Source organism: Apium graveolens, chromosome 9 (genome assembly GCF_009905375.1).
Source record: "Apium graveolens cultivar Ventura chromosome 9, ASM990537v1, whole genome shotgun sequence".
Taxonomy (NCBI): Eukaryota; Viridiplantae; Streptophyta; class Magnoliopsida; order Apiales; family Apiaceae; genus Apium; species Apium graveolens.
Window position 1 is genome coordinate 198,102,224 of NC_133655.1, and position 25,082 is coordinate 198,127,305.

The window sequence follows — 25,082 nt, forward strand, 5'->3', positions numbered from 1 at the left end:
TGACATTGTGTTTTATGAAAAGCTCAGTTTTGATAATTATACAAATTTGGTATTAAATTGTATCATTTTTATAGTTACTTAGCGGCTAAGTAATCTATTTTTGGATCGTTTTATAGTTACTTAGCGGCTAAGTAATCTATTTTTGGATCCTTTTGTAGTTATTTAGCGGCTAAGCAACTAATTTAACGATCCAGAACGAATCAATATTCCATAAATATATATAGCCTATTTCTTATTTCATTTATTTTGTTTATTCATTTGCAACCAGTAAAAAATACTGTAAATACATACGTTCCTGAAAATCAAACGCGCGAACGAAGGCGTTATTGAACTCCGATTCGGGCGTGCAGCATATCAAAACGAAGCTCTCGAAATCTTCTTTCTGAATCAATCATCATTTTTTACCCAGAAATTAAGGTGATTTTCTTATTTAATTATTTTAATTCAAATTATTTAGTGAATAAAATAGGAATTTTTGCAGACGTGATTATCTGAGTGTTTTAATGATTCCATGTTGTAGAGCATGTTTTTCTGGTCAATTTTATATATTATACTTCAAAAATAGAGTTCAATATCATGTAGTAATTGAAGTTTGATTTTCTGAAAATTATTTGAAAATGTGTTCTTGGTGTTCTTGAAGAGTTCTGAGAATCAAACCCAAATTTGAGGGTGATGCAGAACTCCAATTTCAATGTTCAAGTAGCCGTTTTGAAGCCCTCAATCTTCTCTATCTATATCTGTCATCAAATCGTTTCAACAGTTGGTAAATTTTAAAATCGATTTTTAGGGTTTATATTCGAGAATTAGGGCTTTTTGATTGGGTGATTATTGACTTGTTTGGATTGTTCGGTTAGATTGTATGTGTTGTAACTTTTATTTTGGCACCTAAAACGTAGAGTTTTGTTTATAAACGAGTGGCTTCGTTATTTCGCCGGAGTAAGCCACCGGTTTCCATGGCGGAGTCGTCGGAATCGACGCTGTAGTGATGAGGCGTTGCTGTTGTTACCTTGTCTGAGATTCTGGGTTGATGTCGTTGGGTATTGCTCAAGGAAACAAACGAATCGATGCCGATTTGACTGAGATCAGAGCTCGCCGGAGCTCTGCCGGATTCTGGCCTCGCCGGATTCTGGCAATTATCCGGCGGTGTTCTTAATTGGTTCCTGACCCGGTTTCCTTCTCCATGACCTGCGAAAAGACCCGGTTTGACCCAGGTTTAATCCGAAAATCCTAAATTTTGATTTCAACAAAATGTTTCTGCATTTGTTTTTTTTAAAAAAAATTATTTCAAAATTCTATTTTAATTCTAAAAATCATTAATTTTATTCTGAAAATTATTTTTTTTATTCAAAAATAAATCCAAATTACTTAATTAATTAATTTAGTTGATAATAAATTATTTAATTAGTCAACTAGTTTAAATATTAATTGATTAATTAATTTAATTAGTTATTAATTAATTTTAATTGATTTAATAATTAGATTTAATTATTTAAAATTGATTTAAAAATTCCGAAAAATAGTTTTGAGTTTTAAAATATTATTTTAAATTATTTTCCAGGCTCGATAATTCTTATAAAATTATTTCCAGGTGTTCAACCCCTATTATTTAATTATAAAATGATTCGGAGACCCGTTTTAATTCCGAAAAATGTTCAAAAATTCATAATAAATCAACCGTTCGTCCGTTTAATACGAAAGGAACGCCTCTAGACTTAGAAAAATATTCCGCTTTCAATAAAAATACTTTCGAGACCCAAATCCTTTTTGTTTCGAAAGGTCGCTTGTTTTACAAGTCATTTTGAGTCAATTATTGATCGATAAATCATATTTTTGACTCGATTCCAGTTTTAAACGTATCAAGTTGCACCTTTTGACAAACCGAGTTTTGTGTTATATGAATTATGTGATATGTGAGTTATATGTTTACGTGCTATGTGAATTACGTGTGTACGTGGGTCAAGAGTCCTGTGTTTGGCTGTTATAATTATGTGTGGGCTATCGTATGGGTAGACGATAGGGTGTTGACGCGCAGTTCGTCGAGTAATTATCGATTAGACGATTAAAGCTATATCTTTTAATTATAGATGCAGATCATTCGAGTTGATCATGACAAGATGTTGGATAAAGAATGAGATGGAATGGTATTGGGTATCTGGCTTCTATCAATCGCAGGAGCAACATATCAGTAAAGTGTTGAAAAGAAAGACGAAGATATTTTGAGACAGAATGTCAGAATAGATGCGTCTTTGTGAGTCTGACTAACTGCTAAAAACCAAAGGCAAGTATTTCTATCATCACTTATTGTTCAAGTGATATTTATCTTGAATCCTATTATGCAAGTATTGATTTCCCTATTCTCAGCTCAAAATAGATAAATGTTTTACATATCGCTGAATTAAATAATTTTGTTTATGCAAATACTCATCTGCTATTCTATGTTAAGAATAGTCAAGTGATTTTACTTATCCAATTATCGGATTTATAAATGTTTTGGATTTTGAGAAAAGTGATTTGGTTGCGAATATTCCTACCCAAGAATTGGGGGAATAAAATTATTTCGGGTGTCGATTATTATGACCCCATTTCAATAAAAGGTTTTAAGATTGGATCATAATTGCGTAAGTGACCGGGACGGACGGTCCAGCGGAAGGCTATTTCTAAGTGTCATATGGAATATTATGACACAATTTTGCCATAGGCAGGTATATTGCCTTTTTGTTTGAGTACTCGTATTTTGGGGTCATGTTTCTACGAATCATGACTCAGTGCTATCACACGGGCTGATCAGCATGTGATAGTACGTCCGTCGGAAAATGATCCCAATCTAAATTATCATATCATTTTTGCTATTCCTAGAATAAATGATTTATCAACTGTTTCTGTTTTGGAAAAATGGTGAAATGCAGTTTTGATTCAAATTCTGATTTATGCTGATACTTACGTTGTTGTTAAATATCAAAGGTGGTATTAGTATAGATGATTGATGTTGACTTAAGTATGGGTGTTGTGAGCATCAAAGTTCGTACTGATATCTAATTTGATATGACAATTAAATAAGTATTAATTTGAAGAGTTCGGTTTTGAGTAAAGTATATGATTCAATCCATAATCATTGTTTCTTGTTATTATTGTTTACGATATTTCCGTAAACACTATTTTTCGAGTTTTATTCTTATCAAGATTCAAAGTATTGCTGAAGTATTTCGCTCAAAAATATCAAAATGGTTTTGAATACAATTAAGGAATCAATTCTGGGGTTCCTCAACTAAAAATTTTATGATTCAGCAATTATGATTTTTAGTTGTTCTGCTCTAATGCAGATGTCGGTTTTATATCAAAACGACCATATATACGCTATAATGATCTTGCTGAGCATTTCTTTCGCTCATACTTGCATGTTTTCAAATTTAACCTCCAGTGAGGATTAGCTTGCGCTGTTTAGCTGCGAAATTCGAGAAAGCAAAGAAAAAGCTCTTGGAAGGTGGTTGGTCCAGGGTTTGCGGGCTAGTGTAAGTTTTATTGTGTAAAGTTGTTTATATTATATTATATTATAGTTGTGTATTTTATTTGGGCCTAGTATACTTCATTTCGAAGTTATACTAGTGGGTTAAGTTTTGAGTTGGAATTTATTGCAAAGAGATTTAAAAGAAAGTGAAAAATTATTTATGGAATTTGGATATCTTGTTTCTAGCACTATAACCTTAAAAGATTTTGGATTAGTTTGGGGTCATAAATGATAAATATCTTCCGCTGGCATTTATTTATTGATTAAACATGTTATTTTGGATTGAGGTTTCATAGTGACGACCAAATCCACTGACCCCGAATTTGGGGGCGTTACAAGGGCTTTGGAAACTATTCATAATTACAGAATTATCATGCACAAGTTGGTTAACATGAAATGGCATATTATTTGCAAACATGCTATTCCAATATGGCATGCTAAATGGTATTTGAGGAATATTGAATGCAGCATAGTAAGGATTTTGTGTAAATGACAAATAAGAAAATTGTGCAGGCATAACATTCATAGGCATTGTGGGCATGTTGTGTTAGTGTTTATGCCCTAGAGACAACACTATTATGTTTATATTATTAAACATTTGGATTATTAATTATGATTCAATGGATTATTCTTTAGTAATTTATTATATCTTTATTTTCTATGATAAAATGTTAGATTAATAAATGTCATTGGAATATGATATGTAAATCTATATCTCTAAGTACATGACTTAGAAGTGAGATTATGAGAATAATATTGATATTCCTAAAGGTCCCTAGTCAAGTATTATTGTTAAGGGACGATAATAAATACATTGAGACTAGTGTGTTTGTTGACTAATGATCACCTCTTATTGATCATAGGTATGGTGATACTAAAGTCAAAACACAGGCACATGTATTAAATACATGGTGCTGGATTGACCCGCTGTGAGATACTACATGTTTAAAGTGTCATAAGTTAATCTCACAGTGATAATGATTTATTGGTCCTTTGACTTGAAATCAGTATATTTCTATACGAGAATTAATATACTTTGATACTATTGAAAGTTATCCTTGACCGGGTAATAACAAAAGTAGACATTGGGTATATTATGAATCGTATGAGAAATATGAATGATCTAGATGAGATTTAGCCCTCCTTTATTAAAAGAGTGATATATTGGCCTCTTGATTGAGTAAGACTATAAAATGCATGGCCGTACTCAAATACTGATTTGTTAAATAGTTTACTCATTGATCAAGGAAAGAAGGATTAAACGTTAATAGAGGATGACACAATGCATGCCTCGAGTTTGATCTATAATATAGGGCTAAAGGGATTATATTACATGGTACATTATTCACGAAAGGTTTAATTGAATCACCAATTATTATTATTACTTGGGGATCAATGATGTATTACTAAATGCCTCTCATTGTTTATAATTTTATTATTAGAAAATAAAATTATTGTCAACGTAGTAATAACCTAAAGGGTCACACACAAAGAACGTTTAAAACAAAGTGTTAATTAAATTATGAATTTAAATATTTTATAATTGTTAATTCGAATTTAATTATTAAATTAACTAAGTGAGACTTGATTAATTGTATATATATTAGAATTCGGATTTAATAATAATATAAACCCAAAATCAGAATGGGTCCTTTTAAAAGCCTATTATGATTAGGGTTAGACCCGAATCTCCTCTCTACATATATATAAATTAAGATGTATATTTTTAGGGTTAAAAAGTTAATCACATTTTTAGAGAAAAGCCCTAGCAGCTCTACATCTTAGAGAGGCTAGAGAGAGAGAGAAGGAGGCAACCAAATCGGCTAGTTGATAAGTGGCATTTTATACCACTTAGAACGTCTTAAAATGGCTTAAATTGGTGTCTTGAAATCAAGTATTTTGTGTATTTGATGCATTTTTCTAGTGTTTATGCATTTCAGGGTATTAGTTGCATTTCGGGGGAGTAATCATCAAGAATAAGCCTTGGCATGTGTTCATCACTGAGAGAGGAAAGAAATGGGCAGATTACGGCGAAGGAACGAAGCGAACTCAGGAATTTTCCAGAAGGCTCCTGAGCGCCCGCTCAGCATAGCTGAGCGGCCGCGTAGGGTCGGGGAAAAAATAATTTATTTTAGGACTTCTATTTCTGTTTGGCTTCCACTTCTATGTAATCTGAGTTTTATGGGACTATTATATAAGTAGATTTGGAGACGTTCTCAAGGGAGAGGATCGTGGTATTACGCAAGGAGCGAAGGAGATAAGGAAGAAGACCGTTTAGTGCACATCAACGAAGAGGAAGCATATTTTCTTGTGATTCTTGTTTCGTTGTAACGTTGGATGCTAGTTTTATTACCTTAAACCTATTTACTCTTGTGACGTACTCTGATTTAATATAATTAGTTTATATATATTTTCTTGTGTTTGTTTATCATGATTTCATATGAACCCATGATGACGATAAGTGCTATTATGGGCTAATCGTGATCATGGGGTTGCAACGGATTTATTATGGAATTCTTTAGTTAATTGTTTAATACTTTAGTGTGTGATGATTGTATGATATCTAGTTTTGGTTGTGCGTATTCGTCTTATGTGCGTCGCGAATATATAAGATAGGGTGTTAATCTCTTGTGAAGCGACGGTGGATCTTGAGATTTAGAACTTGCCATGCTAGCATAGGTTCATGTACTTTGTGCATGACTAGTGGGTAACTCTAACAGTTTTATTTGCCCTATGTAATCAAAAGGAATAACTTGTGCTTAAATCGTTGTGTTGTCAATTTCTGTAGACATATAGGAACTCAACATAATTGATGACTATTCACATTCTATCTTGATTGTGGATGTTGGTAGAATGGTATTAGTACAATGAAAGTTGGCTTTTATCAGTTTTGTGTTATTCGATTAATATCATCACTGTCACATGCTAAAGGTAATAACAATGACTATTGAAGGAAGTAGTAATGAAGTTGTGATCTCATGAGTGTTTTATTATTGATAATTTGAAGTGTTAATTAAGTGATTAATTAAGTAGTTAATTGTAGTTAATATTTAGTCAACAATTCTAAGTGTTAGTGTCTTAACATTGAGAAGTAATCATACATTGGTGAGTGAGTTTAATTAGACAATAAATTAGTCTGAGTCTCTGTGGGAACGAACTAGAAAGTATTCTGTATTACTTGCGAACGCGTATACTTGCGTGAATATTAGCGTGTGTTTTCGCTCTAACAAGTTTTTGGCGCCGCTGCCGGGGACTCGGCGTATTTGTTTAGTTTATGTACTTACCATCATTGGTCATTAGGACTCAGTGATTAGGACGTAGTAGTTACTTATTATTTCCGGTTGTGTTTCAGGTACTTTAGCAAGCGTTTATGCAAACTCGTTCTCGTACTCGCAAGAGGACTTTAGATACAGCTGAGGAGACAGACGAAGTTCTTGATATTCCGGAGAAGTTAGATTTTGAAGATTCGGATTCAGGAACTGAGCGAAAAGAACCAGTAAACATGGGTGATCGTATTGTTCAAGCTGATCCAGCTCTTATGGATTTTTCTCGGCCAAAATTTGATGACATTCAGTCAAGCATTCTTCATCCGGCTATTCAAGCTAACACCATTGAAATCAAGCCGGGCACTATTCAGATGGTGTAGAATTCTGTTTCTTTTGGAGGAGCAGCGACTGAAGACCCCAACATGCACATAAGGAATTTTGTCGAGATCTGCAGCACTTTTAAGTATAATGGCGTGACTGATGAGGCTATCAAGTTGAGGCTTTTTCCATTATCACTGAGGGACAAGGCTAAAGACTGGTTACATTCTGAACCAGCTGGGTCCATCACTACGTGGCAAGATCTTGCGCAAAAGTTTCTGGTGAAGTTTTATCCGATGGAAAAGACTGCTGCTATGAGGAGTGCTCTTACTCAGTTTGTGCAGCAACCTAGAGAATCTATGTGCGAGGCTTGGGAACGCTACAAGGAAATGTTGAGAAAATGTCCACATCATGGAATGCCTGATTGGATGGTGATCACTGGTTTCTATAATGGTTTGGGGGCCCAATCTCGGCCCATGCTCGATGCAGCAGCTGGAGGCGCCTTATGGGCTAAAAGCTATACTGAGGCGTATAATCTTATAGAGACTATGGCTGCAAATGAGCATCAAAACCCAACTCAGAGGATGACATCAGGTAAGGTAGCAGGTATTCTGGAAGTTGATGCAGCCACCGCTATTGCAGCCCAGCTTCAAGCGCTATCAATGAAGGTTGATTCTCTGGCTATATATGGAGTTAATCAAATAGCTATGGTTTGTGAGCTTTGTGCAGGTTCTCATGCTACGGATCAGTGTTCTCTTGTCAATGAATCTGTTCAGTATGTGAATAATTATCAGCGACGACAACAGCCTGTGCCAGCGACCTATCATCCTAATAACAGAAATCATCCAAATTTCAGCTGGGGGAATAATCAGAATGCTATTCAGCCACCATATCAGCAAGGAGTGAGTAAACATTTTAACCCACCTGGATTCCAGCAACCACAACAGTATGCTACAAGGCAATCATATCCTCAACAGGGAAGTACAGCTGCACCTACTAGTGCTGATTTTGAGGAACTTAAGCTGTTATGCAAGAGTCAGGCGGTTTCTATCAAGACCTTGGAAAATCAAATCGGTCAATTAGCCAATGCAGTGCTCAATCGTCAACCTGGCACTCTTCCCAGTGACACGGAAGTACCAGGCAGGAAGGAAGCTAAAGAGCAAGTCAAGGCTATTACCTTAAGGTCTGGAAAAGTTGCTGATGTTGAAAAGGCAAAAGAAGGAGAAGCTGAAATTAGAGATGAAGAAGCTAAGCAAAAGGAGAAAGCGGCGGAACCAAGGAAGACTACTGTTGAACACACTCTGCCTGAGGCTAATACAGGGGAGAAACAGCTCTATCCTCCACCACCTTTTCCTAAGAGATTGCAGTAACAAAAGCTGGATAGACAGTTCGGTAAGTTTCTGGAGGTGTTCAAGAAACTTCACATCAATATACCTTTCGCTGAGGCTCTGGAGCAAATGCCTAGTTATGCGAAGTTTATGAAGAGTATTCTTTCAAGGAAGGTGAAACTGGATGACCTTGAGACCGTTGCTCTCACGGAAGAATGCAGCGCTGTTCTGCAGCAAAAGTTACCACCGAAACTGAAAGATCCAGGTAACTTCACCATTTCTTGAACCATTGGTAATTTGACTTTTGACAAGTGCCTTTGTGATTTGGGAGCAAGCATTAATCTGATGCCGTTGTCGATCTTTAAAAAGCTGGATCTGCCTGATCCAAAACCCACATACATGTCTCTACAATTGGATGATCGTTCCATTACTTACCCAAGAGGCGTAGTGGAGGATGTGCTCGTCAAGGTGGATAAGCTCTTCTTTCCTGCAGATTTTGTTATTCTGGATTTTGAGGAAGATAAGAAGATTCCCATAATCTTGGGAAGACCTTTCTTGGCTACTGGCCGTACCTTGATAGATGTACAAAAAGGTGAACTTACTATACGGGTACAAGATCAGGATGTGACCTTCAACGTATTCAAGGCAATGAAATTCCCTACAGAAGATGATGAGTGCTTTAAAGTGGATGTGATTGATTCTGCGGTTACTTCGGAACTCGATCGCATGCTAATGTCTGATGCATTGGAAAAGGCCTTAGTGGGGGATTTTGACAGCGATGATGAAGATGGCAACGAGCAATTACAATATCTGAACGCTTCTCCCTGGAAGCGAAAGCTGGACATGCCGTTTGAATCTCTTGGTACTTCTGACCTCAAGAATGCTGAAGGAAAGCTCAAACCATCAATAGAGGAAGCACCTACCTTGGAGCTCAAGCCATTACCTGAACACTTGAGGTATGCTTTTTTAGGTGATACATCTACTTTACCTGTTATTATTTCATCTGACCTTTCAGGTAGTGAGGAAGACAAGCTCTTAAGGATTTTGAGAGAATTCAAATCGGCTATTGGATGGACCATAATAGACATCAAGGGGATAAGTCCTTCATATTATATGCATAATATTCTGCTAAAGGAAGGTAGTAAGCCGACTGTGGAACAGCAGCGAAGACTGAATCCTATCATGAAGGAGGTGGTGAAGAAAAAAATTCTGAAATGGCTGGATGCAGGCATCATTTATCCTATTTCTGACAGCTCGTGGGTAAGCCCCGTACAATGTGTACCTAAGAAAGGAGGTATCACTATGGTAGCAAATGAAAAGAATGAGCTCATCCCCACTCGAACAGTTACAGGATGGAGAGTATGCATGGATTATAGAAAATTGAACAAAGCCACAAGGAAGGATCACTTCCCTCTTCCATTTATTGATCAGATGCTTGACAGGTTGGCGGGTCATGAGTATTTTTGTCTTCTGGATGGTTATTTAGGGTATAATCAGATTTGTATTGCACCAGAGGATCAGGAAAAGACTACCTTCACTTGTCCATTTGGCACATTTGCTTTTCGCAGAGTTTCGTTTGGGTTATGTGGCGCCCCGGCCACTTTTCAGAGATGTATGATGGCTATATTCTCTGACATGATTGGAAATAATGTCGAAGTGTTCATGGACGACTTCTCCGTCTTTGGACATTCATATGATGAATGTTTGAATAATCTGTGCGCCGTACTCAAAAGGTGCGTGGAAACTAATTTGGTGCTCAATTGGGAGAAATGTCATTTTATGGTGCGTGAAGGCATTATTCTTGGGCATAAGGTCTTTAACAAGGGTCTGGAGGTGGACAAGGCTAAGGTGGGAGTCATTGAAAATCTTCCACCACCTAATTCTGTGAAAGGAATCCGGAGTTTTCTTGGTCATGCGGGTTTTTATCGGCGATTCATCAAGGACTTTTCAAAGATATTTAAGCCGTTGTGCAATTTGCTTGAGAAAGATGTGCCTTTCAAATTTGATGAGGAATGTTTGGCAGCATTCGAGACTCTCAAGAAGAGTTTGATCACTGCACCAGTTATTACAGCACCAGATTGGAAAGAACCATTTGAGATGATGTGTGATGCGAGTGATTATGCGGTGGGTGCAGTTCTGGGACAGCACAAGAAAAATCTCTTCCATGTGATCTACTATGCGAGTAAGACTTTAAATGGGGCCCAAATGAACTACACCACTACTGAGAAGGAGCTATTAGCTATAGTCTTTGGTTTCGAGAAATTTCGATCTTATCTACTTGGTACAAAAGTAACAGTATTCACTGATCATGCGGCTATTCGCTATCTGGTTTCCAAGAAGGATTCGAAGCCGAGACTCATTCGTTGGGTGCTTTTACTTCAGGAATTTGAGTTAGAGATCAAGGATAGAAAAGGTACTGAGAATCAAGTAGCTAACCATCTCTCTAGGTTGGAGAATCCCGATTCTACTTCACAAGATAGGACACTAATCAATGAATCTTTTCCGGATGAGCAGTTGTTTGCAGTTCAGGAGGAAGAACCATGGTTTGCAGATATTGTAAACTATCTCGTCAGCAATGTAATGCCTCCTAATTTGACCTCCGCTCAAAAGAAGAAGTTTCTGCATGAGGTGAAGTGGTATATGTGGGATGAACCATATTTGTTTAGACAGGGAGCTGACCAGATCATCAGGAGATGTATCCCGTTCTGTGAGACGGAGGGGATATTACGAGACTGCCACTCCACGGTTTATGGTGGACACTATGGTGGTGAGAAGACGGCAGCTCGTATTCTGCAAGCAGGTTTTTTTTGGCCCACTTTGTTCAAGGATGCTCATCAGTTTGTTTTAAGGTGTGATCGTTGCCAAAGAGTGGGAAATTTGACAAGAAAGGATGAGATGCCATTAAATGTGATGCTTGAAGTCGAGGTCTTTGATGTTTGGGGAATCGATTTCATGGGGCCTTTTATCTCATCTTGCAATAATTAGTAAATCTTGCTGGCAGTCGATTATGTCTCAAAATGGGTAGAAGTTAAAGCGTTACCGACAAATGATGCAAAGGCAGTGCTAAATTTTCTTCATAAGCAAATTTTCACAAGGTTTGGAACACCTCGGGTAATCATAAGTGATGAAGGGTCGCATTTCTGCAACCGTAAGTTCACTTCTATGATGCAGCGTTATAATGTGAATCATCGAATGGCTACTGCCTATCATCCGCAAACAAATGGTCAAGCGGAAGTGTCTAACAGAGAGATAAAGCGCATTCTAGAGAAGGTTGTTTGTCCGTCAAGGAAGGATTGGTCTTTAAAGCTCGATGAAGTTGTTTGGGCTTACAGAACAGCATACAAAACTCCACTTGGTATGTCCCTGTTTCAGTTGGTGTGCGGTAAGGGATGTCATCTACCTGCGGAGCTTGAGCATAAGGCCTACTGGGCATTGAAAAAGTTGAACCTAGATTTAGATGCAGCTGGTAAGAAAAGAATGCTTCAGCTTAATGAACTTGATGAATTTCGACTTCAAGCGTACGAGAATAACAAAATGTATAAGGAAAAGGTGAAGAGGTGGCACGATAGGAAGCTACATCCTAAGTTATTTGTGCCGGGGCAACAAGTTCTCTTATTCAACTCTCGGCTCCGACTTTTTCCTGGGAAGTTGAAATCGAGGTGGTCTGGACCTTTTATTATCAAAACTCTGTTTCCACATGGAGCGGTGGAAATTTTTGAGAATGATCCGGACCAAGCATTCAAGGTTAACGGTCAGCGTTTGAAGCACTACTATGGGGACATGGCAAACCGAGAAGTGGCTAGCACCATTTTGTTGACTACTTGAGAAGGGTACGCAACGTCATGCTAATGACAAAAAAGAAGCGCTGCGTGGGAGGCAACCCATGAATTGTTGTTACAGGAACCCTTAGAAGTTAATAACCTATCCAAAAACACAAAAAAATCAGAAAATCGGGGCTGAATTTTTTTTTTTCAGTGACCCCCTGAGCGCCCGCTCTGCTTTGCTGAGCGACCGCTCAGGGGTCGACTGCCAGAAATTTTTTTAAGTTCAGAAAAAAAAAAACCAATTGTAGCCCATAAACCCACGATTTGTTCCCACTACCCCATTATTTTAACCCTTAATCCCCAAACCCTAATCTAATTTAACCTATTCCACACCCAATATATACATACACATATCCTACATATCTCCCACAAACTTCCTACACTTAAACTCTCTCCCAAGCACCAAAATTCAGTTCTTAAACACTTTTATTGGAGAATCAATGGCACCCAAGAGAGCACGCACTATCGATAGCAGCAGCACAGTCCCTACTGCTGATTCATCAAGGGGTACTGCTGCAAGGCCTCGGTTGACTGACAGAGCTACGGAGGAGGAGTACACTAGGCTTTTGGGGAAGCCGATTCTGAAGGAGAGAGGGTTTTTACCATCGGGGAGGGATGGTGAGTTACTACCCATGATTGCAGAAAAGGGGAGGATAGCTTTTTGTGAGTCGCCCGAAGCAGTACCGATGAGCGTGGTTCGCGAGTTCTATGCGAACGTGAAGGCCGAAAAGAATGGATTTTCTGTGGTCCGAGGGCTGACGGTTGATTATCACCCTGCGGCGATTCGCCAAGTGATTGGACAGCGAGAGAGGAAGCCCGAGGAGGAGAACTGGAATGAGAAGACTGCTAAAGATTTTGACTTGGATTTGATTTGTGCGACTCTATGTAGGCCGGGCACAGTGTGGACCTTCAAGACCGGCACTAATGAGTATCGTCACTTCTCGGCGATCGCTATGAACAGGTATGCCCGTGCATGGAATGCATTTATTTGTGCTAATATTTTGCCTTCTTCACATGCACACGAGGTCACAGTTGAGAGAGCACAGTTGTTGTGGGGAATTCTTCATGAGGAGTACTATGTGGACCTTGGTGAGTTTATCTACCAAGGAATTCTGAAGTTTTTGAGGGGAGCTAAGCATATGAACATCCCTTATGCATCCACGGTTACGAAGCTGTGCCGAGCAGTAGGAGTGAACTGGCCGGCTCATGAGCAGTTGCAGTTGCCAGCAGCTCCGATTGATTCTGGAACTCTGAATGGGATGCAGGAATGGACCGGTGGTGAGCCTGAGGAGCATGGCTGGGTTATCGTCTTCCAGGAGGGCGTCCAGCACGAGGTGCTACTATGGCTAGGCCTGGGCGTTATGAGGCTGGTTCTTCGAGAGCTCAGGAGGGTGCTGGGATGGATGATACCCAGTATAGGAGGCTTTCACGGCGGATGGATGCCATGTACGAGACGCAGAGCAGGTTTGCTCAGGAGCTCACCCTTGCGTTAGGGACTACTTTTCGGGGCCTTGGAGCTGATATCCAGTGGCCAGTTTTTGGTGAGGACTCTGCATACCCGCCGCCTGATACTCCACCCACTGAGGGTGATGATGATGATGACTCCGAGTAGGTATACCCTGTGTTCCTTTCTACTACCTTCACTGAGGACAGTGAAGATTTTAAGTTTGGGGGTGGTAGTTAAGGAATACTGTGTGTGTGTCATATAGCTGCATATTCATGATAGTTTAGTTCATATAGTTGCATAATTTATGCCATATAGTTTTTTTTATATAGCTTTAATTGTTTATCATGTCATGTAGCTCATGCATTTACCATGATCCCTTTTGCGATGATTTATCGACTGAATTGTGATATTGATGCGAGTGTAGTGATAGCATTAAAGTGATATTAAGTCGTGTAGGTTGATATGCATGCTAGAAGCACTTGTAATTCCACTAAGTCTTAGAGAATGCGTAAGGGCTAGATTGTTGTTATGATTTGATTGTTTTCGAGGTCAATCTAATTATTATGCTTAGAATTCGATAATAGGCTCTTAGTGATAAAGGCATGAAAAAAAAAATTGGAGTAAAAAAATGGAATTTGTTGCTAGTTGTGGCTAGGCGTCAAATTGCTAGTAGCCGGCTCGCATGTTGTGCGAGTAGTCTAGGGTTGAGTAAGATGGAGCGAAACGCACTTGCTCAGAAATTTTATAAAAAAAAAAATTGTGGTGTTTATGCATAATTGATCAAGAGTGGGCTCTTTGGTATTCGAGTTATTAAGTTCTTAGGGGACTTTGTGCCTAGTGACCTAAGGCTTTTAGAGTCTGGGATCCGCTAACCTAACGCTCGTTACATGGATACCATTGTATAAGTCTTTTGTGGACCTCACTCATTGCACGGTCAAATAAGCATTTGTGTTGTGAATAAAAAGCATGATTCCGTAATAAGCTCCAGAATTCTTGTAGTGTTGTATATCACTTTGTGCCTAGAATTTTTATTCTTTGTATGATCATGTGATTGCCTTGAGGATAGTCGAGTCAAAATAATTGGTCTAGTTCCGAAGCATATCTGTTAAGCATTTGCACACACCACGTTTCTGGCTGTATGTCTGTTGGCATGAGTTTATTGATCTTTAGTTGTCTAACTGCATTTGTTGAGATGTTGCAATTTGGTTGTTTTATTCGTAGTAAGGGGGATCGCTGTATTTTCATATAGATTGCATTCATGCATGTTTTTTATTTGTTTTTGAGTCTGTGACGCTTGAGGACAAGCATCGATTTAAGTTTGGGGGTGTGATAAGTGGCATTTTATACCACTTAGAACGTCTTAAAATGGCTTAAATTGGTGTCTTGAAATCAAGTATTTTGTGTATTTGATGCGTTTTTCTAGTGTTTATGCATTTCAGGGTATTAGTTGCATTTCGGGGGAGTAATCATCAAGAATAAGCCTTGGCATGTGTTCATCATTGAGAGAGGGAAGAAATGGGCAGATTACGGTGAAGGAACGAAGCGAACTCAGGAATTTTCCAGAAGGGTCTTGAGCGCCCGCTCAGCTATGCTGAGCGGCCGCGCAGGATCGGGGAAAAAAATAATTTATTTTAGGACTTCTATTTCTGTTTGGCTTCCACTTCTATGTAATCTGAGTTTTATGGGACAATTATATAAGTATATTTGGAGACGTTCTCAAGGGAGAGGATCGTGGTATTACGCAAGGAGCGAAGGAGATAAGGAAGAAGACCGTTTAGTGCACAGCAACGAAGAGGAAGCATATTTTCTTGTGATTCTTGTTTCGTTGTAACGTTGGATGCCAGTTTTCTTACCTTGAACCTATTTACTCTTGTGACGTACTCTGATTTAATATAATTAGTTTATATATATTTTCTTGTGTTTGTTTATCATGATTTCATATGAACCCATGATGACGATAAGTGCTATTATGGGCTAATCGTGATCATGGGGTTGCAACGGATTTATTATGGAATTCTTTAGTTAATTGTTTAATACTTTAGTGTGTGATGATTGTATGATATCTAGTTTTGGTTGTGCGTATTCGTCTTATGTGCGTCGCGAACATATAAGATAGGGTGTTAATCTCTTGTGAAGCGATGGTGGATCTTGAGATTTAGAACTTGCCATGCTAGCATAGGTTCATGTACGTTGTGCATGACTAGTGGGTAACTCTAACAGTTTTATTTGCCCTATGTAATCAAAAGGAATAACTTGTGCTTAAATCGTTGTGTTGTCAATTTCTGTAGACATATAGGAACTCAACATAATTGATGACTATTCACCTTCTATCTTGATTGTGGATGTTGGTAGAATGGTATTAGTACAATGAAAGTTGGCTTTTATCAGTTTTGTGTTATTCGATTAATATCATCACTGTCACATGCTAAAGGTAATAACAATGACTATTGAAGGAAGTAGTAATGAAGTTGTGATCTCATGAGTGTTTTATTATTGATAATTTGAAGTGTTAATTAAGTGATTAATTAAGTAGTTAATTGTAGTTAATATTTAGTCAACAATTCTAAGTGTTAGTGTCTTAACATTGAGAAGTAATCATACATTGGTGAGTGAGTTTAATTAGACAATAAATTAGTCCGAGTCTCTATGGGAAAGAACTAGAAAGTATTCTATATTACTTGCGAACGCGTATACTTGCGTGAATATTAGCGTGTGTTTTCGCTCTAACACTAGTACCGGCTCCGGTGATTGTTGGACGATCGGATATTCTTGTGGATACCTTGGAGAGAAGATCTTCGAATGGAAGGCTGCTGTGTTGGTTCATCTAGATTAGAACGTTCATTATATTTAGAAGGAAAGCTTTATTAAGGTAAACATCTATTCTCCATAATTATATGTTCATTATACATAGATCTTGCGGTAAGGATTCAAAATTTTTGTTTTTTCTTGCATTTTTATGCTCGAATCCCTAACAATGGCATCAGAGCTATGTGTATATTGGGATCATTTGGTTACATGTTTGACAGTTTTTTAATATATTTAGCATGAATCAGATATGCCATGTATGTATGTGATACGGTTTATGTGTGAGATTTATTATGCATGCTGTTATGTTGATTTATGATCGAACTATTATGTAGAGCTTTCTGGATATTCACGTGATGTATATGTATATAATGATATGAGCATGTTATATCTTGCCATGACTGATCAGTATATGATTTGTATGTTATGCATGATGTTTGGTTTATAGATAGTGATCTAATCTGTTGGTCAGATGGTGTGTTGACATGATCTCTTAAATGGGTTATGTTCAATATGTATATGATACATGCTTCTGAAACTGCATATGATGCAGTAGAGGAAGAGACTGGTTCAGATACGATCTGTTGTTCCGAAATTGAGATTTCTGTACAAGACTGGTCTTCCGAAAAAAATTCTTTTTCGAGCTGACCTGGTTCAGCTCGACCCCAGCTGGGGTCTGCCGCCCCCGAACCCCGCCCGGGGCTGCCGCCCCCGGACCCCGCTATATTTTGTTTTTCTTAAGTTTTTTATTTTTTTATTTGAGCATGGTACTGGTTATGGCCTTAAGACCTATAGATTAAAGTTTATGGTTTTGGTTTTATAAATACGACTTGCATGTCATTTTCATTATTCTTATAATTATATTACCTCGAATGTAACTCGAGTTTTCTTATATAAGTACATTAGTATATGTTGTTTTTAATGTAATGTACTTCAAGAAGGCATGATCCAAGAGGATCCAAGAGGAGAAGCAGCAATCAAGACAAGAAGAATGAAGAATTGTAAGTGTAATTGTATTTATATTATTCACCATATATTGACCTTGATCCTTTCATTAGCTTTAAAGGATTAAATAGGATAAAGGCGATAACCAAGCACGTTTACATACCGCACTTTATATATTGATGTATGAATGTATGTATAGAATAGTTTTAAAATTTACAAACGATTATGAGATTCTCGTGTTTATGAAACAAGGAATGAAATATGAATCTTCTTTATTTTCGATATTGGGCGATTTTGTCAACAACGGGTTCATTGAACTTGTAAGGCTGTGGGTTTTAAGCGAGACCGATGTGACTCCTCCACTACCTGGAAATCAAACCATTGATGAGTATTGATTTGAAGCATTTTATTCAAGGAAAAATTGGGAATCTCTTTATGACGGGATCATGATCATTATAATACTAACAAAAGCCTAATGTTTATATTAAGTTGTTTAGATGCCTTCCAATATGTCCAATGTGTTAACCCCTAGATCGATAAGGAGTGGGTTCGCCAGAGCGAAGTAGTCCCATCTACCGTGGGACGACGTGTGTTGAGTGGCATTTATGATAATTCATTATGCTCTAATAACTTTTGAATTGATGCATTTGTACTCAAGTTGTTAAATATTTTAATGTGTTTTCTAGTGTTTTTGCATTTCAGGCATTATCTAGGTAATCAGGTGAATTAGCATTGTTTTGGTACTAATTTGGTGTCAAGGTGGTATTGGAATAAAAGCTCGTGGAAAGCCGGCTCGAAGCAGCAAGGAAAAAGATGAAATCTGAGATTTTCCCAAAAGGACGGCGCACCCGCACTGTGTTAGCGCGCGGCCGCGCCGGTGCGAAAGTTTTGAATCCTGATTCTAATGCAATTCTAATGCAATTCTAATTGGGAGACTTCCAGATTGATTAGGGCTGCTATATATATATTCAAATAAGAGCGTTTTCTTAAAGGAGACGTACCAGAGCGCAATTAGAGCCGTAAGAAGACCGTTTTAGCACGGATTCAACAAAGACGAAGAAGATCTTGTTTTTACTTGAGAATCTTTGTTTTAAGGTGTAACTTGGATGCTAGTTTTCTTACTTGTGAACCTTTACTCTTGTTTCGTACTTGGTTATGTTATTTAAGTATAAAGACTACGTTTGTTATACCATGCTTTCATCGGAACCCACGTTGATGATGAGTTCGATTATGGGCTAATCGTTATCGTGGGGTTCTAGCATATTTATTTATGGATTTTTTTAGTTAAATTGTTTATATGCCTTAGTGTGTGGTGATTGAATGATAACCTAGTATTGGTTGTGCTTATTCGTCTTATAAGAATCGCGAACTTGTAAGACATCGTGTTAATTTTTAATGAGGCGACAGTGAATTTAAGGATTTAGAACTTGCCATGCTAGCATAGGTTCATGTGTTATTGTTATGCATGATTCGTAGGTAATTTTAACTATCTTACTTGCCCTATGTAATCATGATAGATAACTTGTGCTTAAACTGTTATGTTGTTAAATTCTATAGACATATAGGGTCTCAATATAATTGGTGTCTATTCAGCTTCTATCTCTTTTGTGGATGTCTGGTAGTATGTTATTCGTGCAACGACAGTTGGCGTTTAGCAGTTTCGTGTTATCTGATTAATGTCATCACTATTGCATGCTAAGGTTAAGAATAACAAGGCTATTGAATGAAGTATTTAATGAAGTTAGAATCCCATATTTGTCTCAAATAATATACAACTCTCTTTATTCTCTTAGTTATAATTGTTAGCTTAATTCTTAGTTATAAACAATCTCAATTTATTATTGTCTTAGCATTGGATAATAACCATATCATTGGTGCATAGGTGCATAAATTACATAGTTAACCAACGCCAGTATCTGTGGGAACGAACTAGAAAAGATTCTATATTACTTGCGAACGCGTATACTTGCGTGAATTATTAGAGCGTGTTTAGCGACTAACAAGTTTTTGGCGCCGCTTCCGGGGAGTTCATTGTTAATTCATAGTTTATGTGCTTTCCATCAGTGGTCGTTAAAGTTCACTGACTCAGACATTGTTACTTATTTGTTTCCTTGCATTATTTCAGGTACTCTAGTGAGGGTGTATGCATACGTGTTCGCGTACTCGTAAGAGAACACTGGATAAAGCCGAGGAAGAACTTGTGGTGGTTCGAATGGAAGTTTTTGAGGAAGAAAAGAAGGTAGAATAAGAAGAGAAAATCAAAGAACCAGCTTTAGTAGAGATGGGTGATCAAGCAGAAAATCCTAAGGCGATGGACTATTCTCAGCCTAAGATTAATGACATTTAGTCAAGCATCATCAGGCCAACCATCAGGGCTAACACTTTTGAGATCAAGTCAAGCACGATTCGAATGATACATCACTCAGTTCAGTTTGGTGGTTCTCCTACTGAAGACCCCAACATGCACATCAGGGATTTCATCAAGATCTGTGAAACTTTTAAATTCAATGATATGACTGAAGATGCTATCAAGTTAAGACTCTTCCCATTCTCTTTGAGGGACAAAGCTAAGTGTTGGTTACATTCTCTACCAGCAGGGTCTATCACCACTTGGGAAGATCTTGCTCAAAAGTTTCTCATTAAATTCTTCCCTATGGCGAAGACTGCTGCAATCAGGAATGCTCTTACTCAGTTTGCTCAACAAACTGGAGAATCTCTGTGTGAGGTTTGAGATCGATATAAAGAGATGCTTAGGAAGTGCCCATACCATGGCATGCCTGATTGGATGATTATTAACTATTTCTTCATTGGATTGGGTGCTACTTCTAGACCAATGCTTAATGCAGCATCAGGAGGAGCCTTGTAGGGTAAAAGCTATGATGAAACTGATGAACTTATTGAACTGATGGCTGCTAATGAGTACAAGAATCCTTCCCAGAGACTGACTCAGGGAAAGGTAGCAGGAATTCTGGAGTTGGATGCAGCAACTGCTATAGCTTCCCAACTTAAGGCTTTGATGATGCAGGTGGACACTTTGGCTAACTATTGGGTTAATCAAATTGCTAGTGTCTGTGAGCTTTGCGCTGGTGCCCATGAGACTGATCAGTGCACAATTTCTAGTGAATCGACTCAGTTCGTGAGCAACTTTCAGCATTCGCAGCAACCTATGCCAGCCACTTATCATCCCAACAACCGCAATCATCCTAATTTCAGTTGGAGAAATACTCAGAATGCAGTTCAACAGTCTTATCAGCAGTATCCATCTAAGCAGTACAACCCCCTGGTTTTTAGCAACCGCAATATGCACCAAGACAACAACTCTAGCTGCAACAAGTGAATGAAAAATCTGAATTAGAGGAGTTGAAACTTATGTGCAAGAGTCAAGCCATTTCTATCAAGACCTTGGAAAATCAAATTGGGCAAATTTCCAGTGCCTTGCTTAATCGTCAGCCTGGTACACTACCTAGTGACATTAAAGTGCCAGGAAAGAGGGAAACTAAGGAGCAGGTAAAGGCAATCACTTTAATGTCTGGAAAGGTTGCGAATCCCGAACAAATGCAAGTGTTGACTGAAGAAGCTGTGGCTGAGAAAGAAGTAGAGCAACAGGTAGTAGAAGTGGAACTAAGGAAGACTACTGTTGAGCACACTCCTCCCGAGGGTAATACAGGGGAGAAACAGATCTATCCTCCACCGCCTTTTCCTAACCGGCTGCATAAGAAAAACTGGACAAGCAATTTGAGAAGTTTCTGGAGGTGTTCAAGAAACTTCATATCAACATACCTTTCGCTGAGGCTCTTGAGCAAATGCCTAGTTATGCAAAGTTTATGAAAGGTATTCTCTCTCGAAAAGTGAAGCTAGATGATTTAAAGATAGTCGCTCTTAAAGAGGAATGCAATGCTGTGCTGTAACAGAAGTTGCCTCCGAAGCTTAAAGATCCAGGAAGTTTCACTATTCTGTTTACTATTGGAAAAGTGTCTTTTGACAGATGATTATGTGACTTGGGAGCTAGCATTAATCTAATGCCATTATCAATCTTCAAGAAATTGGACTTACCTGATCCAAAACCGACTTATATGACCTTGTAGTTAGCCGACCATTCTATTACATATCCGCAAGGTATTGTGGAGGATGTCTTGGTAAAGGTTGATAAACTCATCTTTCCTACTGATTTTGTAATTCTTGATTTCGAGGAGGATAAGAAGATTCCCATAATCTTGGGAAGACCTTTCTTGGCAACTGGCCGAACCTTGATAGATGTGCAAAAGGGTGAGCTTACGATGCGGGTGCAGGATCAGGATGTAACTTTTAATTAGTTCAATGCTACAAAATTTCCTATGGAAAATGAGGAGTGCTTAAAGGTGGAATTGGTCGATTCTGTAGTTACTTCAGAGCTTGATCAATGGCTAAGGTCTGATGCCTTAGAGAAAGCCTTATTGGGAAATTCAGATAGTGAAGATGACGAGGGCGAAGAGCACTTGTAATATTTGAATGCTTCTCCCTAGAAGAGGAAGATAGATATGCCTTTTGAATCTCTTGGAATGGAGGAATTGAACGAAGCTCCCACTCTTGAGCTTAAGCCTTTACCTGAGCATTTGAGGTATGTGTTTTTAGGTGATGCATCTACTTTTCATGTTATTATTGCATCTAACCTTTCAGGTAGTGGTGAGGAAAAGCTTCTGCGGATTCTGAGAGAGTTCAAATCAGCAATTGGCTGGACTATAGCAGATATAAAGGGAATCAGCACCACTTATTGCATGCATAAAATTCTGCTATAGAAAGGTAGCAAGCCTGTTACAACCGGCATTTTTGTGTAATATTAATTGTAAATTTTGTCACACCCCCAACTTAAACGGCAAAATAAATATAGCTATTACAACATTTTAAGGGAAGAGTACACAACCAACTCCAAGATCTTACAGTTTAGGGTTTGGAACAGCCCAACACCACCAACTATTACATCTGATTACAATTACCGAGTCCTCACACAAACTATTATTACTTATTCTACCTGAGCTCGAACATAAGCATCAGCATCACAGGTCTTACGGGCAGTCTGCTTGAATCTAACCATAGATGCTAGCTGTAATATCAGGGTAAAGCAAGAAGTGAGCCAAATGCTCAACAAGTGCTAACAGTACGACATAAAACATAAATCGAGATTTACATTAAAGAATGACAATGGCAAGACATAACGAATGGTAACGAGAGATAAAACTATGTGAGATGGCATCATTTTGCTTGTATCAAAACAATTTTAAAATCATGTCTTAATCAAAATCATTTTATGACGCTACGGATTACAGCCGGTGATCAGCCGCGAAGTAATCCCGAACCTCGCTGGGTTCTAAAACATTAACGGAAATCCCTAGGCAACTTTTAAGCCTAATATAAGTATGGAAAGGACTCGCGTCTCAGTCCAGATCCACTATTCAAGGAAAACATTTATCCCCCTTTGGGACTAAAAACCCATATTTTATTTATTTCAAAAACCGATGCCGAATTATAACAAAATCTCGTTTAAAAGTAAACATTTTTATTAAGGGATTATAGATCAACTCGAAACATGGGAAATATAGTACTGAACCTCAGGGCCATGATTTACAAAATTTTACTCTATTAGGGTAACCAAAAGGTTTTCGTATGTCAGAATTTGGACAGGAAAATTTAGTGAGACAAATGGATAATATAAAGGGTTAATGCCAAACTGGGCTTAAAGCAATGGTTTCTCGTCAAGGTACATGTGTTGGATCATGAAGAAGATAAGCTTCATGAATATTATGGGTGTTAGGGTATGAAGAAATGATTCTTTAGCTCAGGATGTATCAGAGTTGTCAAACTTTAGGATAAGAAAGAGGGGTATCAATCAATGAGGGTTCACGTTGATAAGTTTCTGACTTGCAGGGTTCAAGGTAAGGTTCTATAGGGATTCAAGTATCAGGATGAGATATCAATACTTATGAATCATCAACATGTTAATCAAGAGGATCAATCAAGTAATATATCAACTCTTCATTTTATCATGGCACTAAACTATCATGAAAGACTTTTGAACTACTTACAATACGTACTCGAGGGTTCATGGCATCTCTATAAAACTCAAAGATAAACAAAAGATACGCTTGATTTAAATATATCAAAAGGACTCAGGATAATTGCATCGATATATATGAACTGTTTACAGTAAGTACGAAGGTCAAGTTGAATCACTTGCCTTGAGAAAGGCTGGTCTGGTCTGACTGGTAGGAGCAACTGGATCTTCACTCGACCTTTATGGAAAGTTTTCCCTCATCTCGAGATCCTACATAAATAATAATAATCCTCATTTTAATATATTTTTACCAACTTAACCTATTTACAACCCGAATTTAAACACGGATGGCACTTAGGCCTATATGCACTTAATTTTATATTCACTTTTAAATTAAAATTGTACACACATAGCCACATAATCACATATCATATATTAATACCAAAATAACTCCATATACACCATAATGCAACACTAGGCTTGGATGATCTCGACTCACAACTTAAGTCACTTGGTCGCTAAACTAGACAAAGTCTTCTAATTTTGGCTTCCTAACTTGACGTGCCTTTACTAAACTATTCAAGACCTATTGACCCTCACTTGTGCCTTTTATTATTATGACCTTATACCATCTTACAACTATGGTGTTCGACCTAATACTCACTCCTAAGTGTTCTAAAACTATGTGATAAGTAAAAGCGCTCACTGGTGCAAATTTCAGAATGACAACTATAGTTTCTTGAGTGCATTAGGCACTCTTAAACTACAAGTTTTCCTTCAAAACTTTTACACAAGACTCTCCTGACCTAAGGGTATCTCACAAACTTGATGTGGTTCAAGGACCTGGCGTGGGCCTTCTTGGGCCTAAGCTAAAAGTCCAAGGTTCCCCTGTTTTTCTGGGCAGAAAATGCCCTGACTTGAATTAACTTGTGACACATGGTTCTAACTCATATCCTATGAACTATGGTTGGAAAAACTTCTATGACACTCCCTCTAACTAAGGCCCAATAGGGCCTAATGAGGGCCTACCCATGACATGGTCAAATCTTCCTATTTCTAGGTTACAACAAAACTGTCCCCTGCTGGACAGATTTTGTTATTCTGCTTGTGCACCTAACCAAAATACATGCAAACCTCCAACCAACTCCTAAAACCTTTTATATACTCCCAATAATAACTTCTGGTGGCTTGGGCCTCAAAGTGCACATCAGTGACATGGTCAAAACTCACTCTAAACCTCAGGGTACTAATCTGATTTTCAGCAGAAACTATAACTCTCATTTCTCCAAGGTTTTGACTTGACAAACTCAACTACCAACATCCTAATACTTAAACCAAGACTTATACATGGTAATCTACTGAAATAACTCCCTTATTCTCAAAATAACCTTGGGTGAGATCATCCTTACCTAAGGTACAATTATGGCAAAACAAAAGAGATCACATTTCTCAACTCACCAATCATTAAGTTTTTGAAACCACAAGATATGCATTTTATAAAGATAACCACGAATTATTACCATGCAACAAGAAGCATAAATCAATATTAACACATTATTCCTACTGAAATTAAGGCTCACTAACAAAATCTTTCCAAATGATCAAAATCTTACAAC

At 37.9% G+C, this 25,082-nt stretch overlaps 2 non-coding genes across 2 annotated transcripts; both read right to left on the reverse strand.

The window, feature by feature from the left end:
* Positions 1–7,400: 7,400 nt before the first annotated feature.
* LOC141687609 (small nucleolar RNA R71) lies at positions 7,401–7,507 on the reverse strand. The gene has a single exon (XR_012561100.1). It is a non-coding gene; the product is annotated as a small nucleolar RNA R71 (small nucleolar RNA).
* A 12,599-nt stretch (positions 7,508–20,106) lies between these two features.
* Positions 20,107–20,213, reverse strand: LOC141687603 (small nucleolar RNA R71). Its single transcript, XR_012561094.1, has one exon. It is a non-coding gene; the product is annotated as a small nucleolar RNA R71 (small nucleolar RNA).
* Positions 20,214–25,082: the final 4,869 nt, after the last annotated feature.